The sequence below is a fragment of the Gossypium hirsutum genome, chromosome D03 (genome assembly GCF_007990345.1).
Source record: "Gossypium hirsutum isolate 1008001.06 chromosome D03, Gossypium_hirsutum_v2.1, whole genome shotgun sequence".
NCBI lineage: Eukaryota > Viridiplantae > Streptophyta > Magnoliopsida > Malvales > Malvaceae > Gossypium > Gossypium hirsutum.
In genome coordinates this window covers 18493204-18499390 of record NC_053439.1, presented here as the reverse complement: position 1 = coordinate 18499390, position 6187 = coordinate 18493204, and the positions used below count along the sequence as shown (strand labels likewise).

The following is a 6187-nucleotide window of genomic DNA, read 5'->3' as shown; positions in this document are numbered from 1 at the left end:
CAATAATTTTGAAATAAAGCAAGCCATGATCCAGATGATTCAAAGTAACCTACAGTTCAGAGGAACTATGATGGAGGACCCAAATCAGCACTTAAAATGGTTTCTCCAACTTTGTGATACTTTTAAATTTAATAGGGTCACTGATGACGTCATTCGTTTTCGGTTGTTCCCCTTCTCCTTAATAGATAATGTTTTCTCTTGGTTATATTCGTAGGCACCAGGATCTATCACAACATGGAATGAACTTGAAGCAAAATTCATGTACAAGTTCTTCCCTGTCAGCAAGATGAGTCAACTGATGAGAGAGATCACAACATTTAAATAAATGGAAGGAGAAAGTTTTCAAGAAGCTTGGGAGCAATTTAAGTCGTTGGTTCAAAAATACCCTCACCATTGTATACCTAAATGGTTGAGGTTACAAATGTTCTACAACGGGCTAGATGCACACTCAAGGTCAGGACTAGATGGAGTCGCAGAGGACCCTTGATGAATCGAATGTACAAAGATGTCTATTAATTGATAGAGAATATGGAAATGAATTCTTTCCAGTGGCCGAATGAGTGATTCACCTATCGTTCGAGACCATCAATGACTAAAGCAATCCACGAGGAAGATAAGTACCATCAATTTTTAGACAAGCTTAACTGACTGGAGTCTCCAATAGGCCCCTGATACATGAGACAACTAGACTAATAGACCAGTACCCTAAGAACTCAGCTGAGAATGTGAACTACATCAGGAATAGAGGTGAAAATCTCTATTCAAACACTTATAATCCCCGCTGGAGAGACCACTCAAACTTAATATAGGATGGCAATCAAGGAGGAGGTAAAAGTTCCAATTAGAATAGACAAAATATTACTTCCCAACCTCTTTATTTGCAGAAAACTCAAAAAAGGGCCAACCTCTTTATTGTATGTGGTCAAAGGCTGGATCGAATTGAGGGAGAGATACAGTTAATGTGGATAAAGGCAAAACAAGTGCAATCTGAATGCGCTCAAGTGTGAACCACATTGACTAAGCTTGAAGATCAAATGAGTCAATTGATGAGCATGATGGGAGACATCAAAACTCTAATTGGCACTGGCATCCTAAGCAACACTGAAAATAATCCTCGAAGAGAAGGAACAAGTGAAAGAAATAGTGTTCTATTCGGGTAAAATGTTGAGTAGCCCTAATGACTCTATATAAGAGGAGGAGGATGAAGATGCCAATGATCATCAAGAAGGAATCTGTCAATGAGATGATGATTGAACACAGTCAGATAAGGTAGTTGAGCTAGTAACTAAGCTGGAAGATAAGCAAAAAACTGAACCTGTCCTTACAAAAATACCATTCCCCTCGCGGTTAGAGGACAAATGCTAAAGGGATGAAGCGGAGTTTGTAAGGTTTTCAAATTTATTTAAATCGCTTAATGTTAATTTGTCTTTCATTGAATTAATATAAAAAAATTCCTAAATGCGCAAAGTACCTAAAAGAGATAATGGCTAGGCATTGGAAAATTAAACAGAGAGACCAAATTAACTTAGATGCATCCTATAGTGCAATCATCACTAAAAAAATACCCTCAAAATTAAGAGATCCGAAGAGTTTCACAATGCCGATAGAGATAGAGGACATACATTTTAGCATGGCCTTATAAGACCTAAGAACCAGTAGTAACTTAATGCCCCTATCAATATACAAGAAACTCGGGTTAGAGGAATTGAAATTTACGCATATCACACTACATGTAACCCCCTAGACTTGGCCTAGATGTTATGGTCGAATCTAAAAGATCATATTGTCCATGAAAATGGTGCAGTAAATCATTTAGAAGATTCTCTTCAAAATTTCTGTGTAAAATCATTTTTAATACTTGTTTTAAGTAAAACCGAATTTTGTTAATATCTTATCTTCGAAAAAACTTAAGTATTGTGATTTTTTATTGAAAACGTCGTAATTTATCTAAGCCATTGCAACGGACAAATTTCTAAATTAAAAATTCATTATTTATTTTGAAAACATTAATTAATCATACAACTCGTAAAAATAGTAGTCTCGTAAATAGATGTGTCGAATTTTGAAAACATAATATTAAGTATTAAAAATCATCCTTATTGAGCTTAAGTTTCTTCATAGTTATGAAAATCCATCATAATTATTATTTTCTCAAACCATTTAAATGATAGTTTTTAAATCCCAGGCCGTGTGAACCCAAAATTTACATAAAACCAAGTCATTTCATACCCAATTCATGCATAACCAACCAATCCATTTGTCCACACTTTCAAAGGACTTAAGCATCATTCAAAAACACATAATCATGTCATTTCAAGCAACCTTATTCACTTAACCAATATGCCATTCAAAGGCACCACAATTGCATCTAAACATCCTTTATCAAATCAAGTTAACAATGTCTCATTTCATGCATTAAGACCTAGTCCAAATAAGTACCAAAACATGCAAAAATTGACCATTTCCAAGCCATCAAAAAAAACCAAAAAGAAGTCTTATACACAAGCACATAAAAGTGACCAAAATAACATAACTTTGTAAGCATTAAAGTGCACCAAATCAACATAACCTCAAAAGCATATACATACCAAAACTTACATTAACACATCCATTAAATACCATCACTAAACAACCTATACATGAAATTATTAACCTTGGCCAAAAATACACAAAATCTACCGAAAAGATTGTTGAATTGTGTGATAGATCTCCAATGAGCTTCCAACCGATCGAGCTTCTGATAATCTATAAAATAAAGGAAAATAATAACGTAAGCAACGAGTACTCAATAAGCTCATATAAACTTTAAACATAACTTACCATTTCATTTATACAATTCACAAATTAAGCATAAATCATTACCAATGTCATAAGCTTAGTACAAGCCTATACAACATCATCAAATTCACAAGTTAGCCTACTTGTCCATGATACAATTGAAATCAACCATAAAATGAATAAATTCCATAGGTAAATGCATCATTTAGCTCATAAATCCTTTTCATAAGTCATGATTCAATCCATTTACATATTTATCATCTCATTTCATTTTCTTACCCGTTGAACCATCTAGAATTACTTCAGATACTCGGGAAAGCTCACACATAGTGTGCCTTTACATATAACCGTAACATTTCCTTTACATCAATGCTCACACGAGCTGTCAAATGGGCCTGCTCATACAAGTTGTGGGTCAAAATGTTAGCTACACAATGCTGCTCACACGAGCTGTGGAGAATCTACAACAAATGCAGGACCTCAGCCATCGGTAGGACATTCAAGACCAGCACTCGAACATGAAAACCCTGATGACATGTCATTTCTATCCTAAGAATTCTTAAGGTTCAAGTAGGACTTCTTTTAAGTCAATTCATCATAGCATTGATACATTTGTATTTTGATTCATTAACCTTAGAAAAACATAGTAAAAATTCAATTTACACATCATTACAACAATTACCTCGATAATCAAGGCTTAAAAGTAAAGTCGAACTAGTCCAAAACTTTAGCTTTTCCTTGATTTAGGTTCGATTGTGGTTTATCTTGATCTAAATAAATAATTCATTCAATTAAATACTTCTAGAATTCAATTTAATCCATAATTCATGTTTATACAAAATTTTGAATTTGCCCCTAACATTTTAACTTTTCACAATTTAGTCGTTAAGCTCATAACTTAGAATCTAACCATTTTAACCTAAGTCCTTGTTAATCAATGTTATAAGGGACCTTGAATTAACCCATCAATACCAACATTTCACAACAAAACCTATAGAGTTACACTTTTAACAATTTAATCCCTAATTCCAGAATTCATCAAAAATCATTTAACAAAACTTGTTTATTTTACAACAAGGATACATAATCTATCAACTAACATCAAAAGCCATTCAAAAACATTCATGGCAAGTCCCTCAACCTTTAAAAATTTTAGAAATTGACCCCTGGGCTAACTAGATTAAGTTAAAATGATCTCAAAAACATAAAAATCATTAAAAACGGGACAATTATACATACCATGCACAAGAACAAGGCTAACCGAATGATCTAAGCTCTTTTAATGGTGTTTTAGGGTTTTGAAGAAAAGAACGAGAAAGGTGATACTTGTTTAATCTTTTCTTTATTTAATTTTTTTCATTTAATTATTAAATTACCATATTAACCTTAGTAAATCATTTAAACTACCATAAAACCTATCCATCACAATCCACTATCTTAAAATATGGTATAATTGCCATATAATTCCATTAGCTTTCCTGTCCATAGCTATTTAGTCATTTTAACTAATAGAATTCAACTTTTACACTTTTTACAATTTAATTCTTTTCACCTAATTAGCCATTTAAACATCAAAATTTCTTAATGAAATTTTAATACGACCTTAATACAATCCCGTAGACATTAAATAAACATTAAAATAATAGTTTATTCATCAAAATCGTGGTCCCAAAATCACTATTTCTGACCACTGAAAATGGGCTATTACACTTTCAAATGTGGTCATCTACAAAATAAGTGGTATAAGGAGAATTTAAGGAAGGTATGTTATGAGATATCTATAAATTTCCCTAATGACCATGATCTGGGAAGGGTATAAAGTTTCTTTAAATTTATTTAAACTATTGAGCCTATTTGTTGAGCTAATTTTTTTCTTTAACTCATGTGCCTAATTACCTATATTTTAACCTTTACACTTGAAATTTCTATCCTTATTTAGTATTTATTTTTAAGGTTAAAGTATTGAATTTTAAAATTGAAATTTATGATTAATTGAATATCCTTAATAATAAAGCATGAGTATGATTACTCTTCTAGCCATATCATGAGCTTTGAAAAGAACTAGTGGCCCAACTAAGTAACCAAAAGCAAGTGATTGGGTTGTTATCAGTCTTTCTGATGCGATCCCGACCGCATCATGTAATGGCACCACTCAATGCCATCGAGATTGGCCTAAACACGAGGGCCCCAAGTGCAAGATGAAGCTCATTTTCAACTCAATCAAACTTATTTCCATGCGGTTCAGCTCACTTTAGCTCAAGTCAGCTCATTCGAGCTCAAGTTAGCTCACACGAGCTCAATTCAGATCATTGAGCTCGTTATTAGCTCTTTAGTTCATTTAATTTTAATTGCTGGAATAAATTAAGTATTTAAGTTAATTAGTTAATTTAGTTACAGCTCTTAATTACTTGTCAGCTTATTACATGTTTTAATTATGTTTTAATTAATTATGAGTGTTTAATATGTCTTAAATTATTACAAGAATTAATAGGTTTAGTCGAATTTATTGTGCAGGTTATTGTTTTCACATGCTGCCAAATTATTGTTCTGGAATGCATTTAACTTGCTGATCTTATTTGCTACAAGTTCATGAACGACATGGTGCAATGTATGGGAGTGTGCATGCATAATGGAGGTTCAATGGAAGGCATTTAAGGGAACACAAGTACTTAGGATGTTCATACAAGAGGGGGCTGCTGAATGTTCATGCATTTGCACATTTATGGACTGAAGTTATAGAAGAACATACCTTGGGACGTTTTAGGCATGTTTCATGTATTTTCAAGATGACCATTCAAGTTTTCAAGGTACTTTAAAGCTCCTTTCGACCAAGGGAGATGTTGGAACAATTAAGGGGCTGCACATCCATGGAATTAAGCTTTCTTCAAAGTTAAGGATGCATGAATGCATCAAGTGAAGCAACATGATGATTCGGCCAATCCATGCATCATCTCCAAGCATGAACCAAATTTTTAATGCTTCATTTATGCCCATTCAGCCGAATTTAGCTACAGCAAATTAATGAATTCTTTCTAGAATTTTCTAGCATATTCATGGTTGAATTCTTAGCCATTAAGTTGCCCATTCGGCCAGCCATGCATGGTCCTATAAATAGTTGTTCATTTTCATTGTAAAAGGACTTTTGACTTTGATCATTTGTGAATGAACTTTGTTCAAAGAGTGAGTTTTCTCGTCTCTAAACTTGTACGAGTTTTGATCTGACTTATCCAATGCGCTAGTGGCGTCAATCGTTCTCTTTCGAACTTATCACCTTTATTTTGTGTGGCGTTCAACCCTTCTACAAATTTCGTAAACCCACCTTAAACCGAATAGAAATCGGGGTGACACTCTTTAGTGTTGAATCGTTTCTGGTGTTTAAGCTCACTTATCCATCCCCATCGAATATCCT

At 33.5% G+C, this 6187-nt stretch overlaps 1 non-coding gene across 1 annotated transcript; it reads right to left on the bottom strand.

Moving 5' to 3' along the window:
- Positions 1-292: 292 nt before the first annotated feature.
- LOC121215733 (small nucleolar RNA R71) lies at positions 293-399 on the bottom strand. The gene has a single exon (XR_005911709.1). It is a non-coding gene; the product is annotated as a small nucleolar RNA R71 (small nucleolar RNA).
- Between the last annotated feature and the right edge of the window lie 5788 nt (positions 400-6187).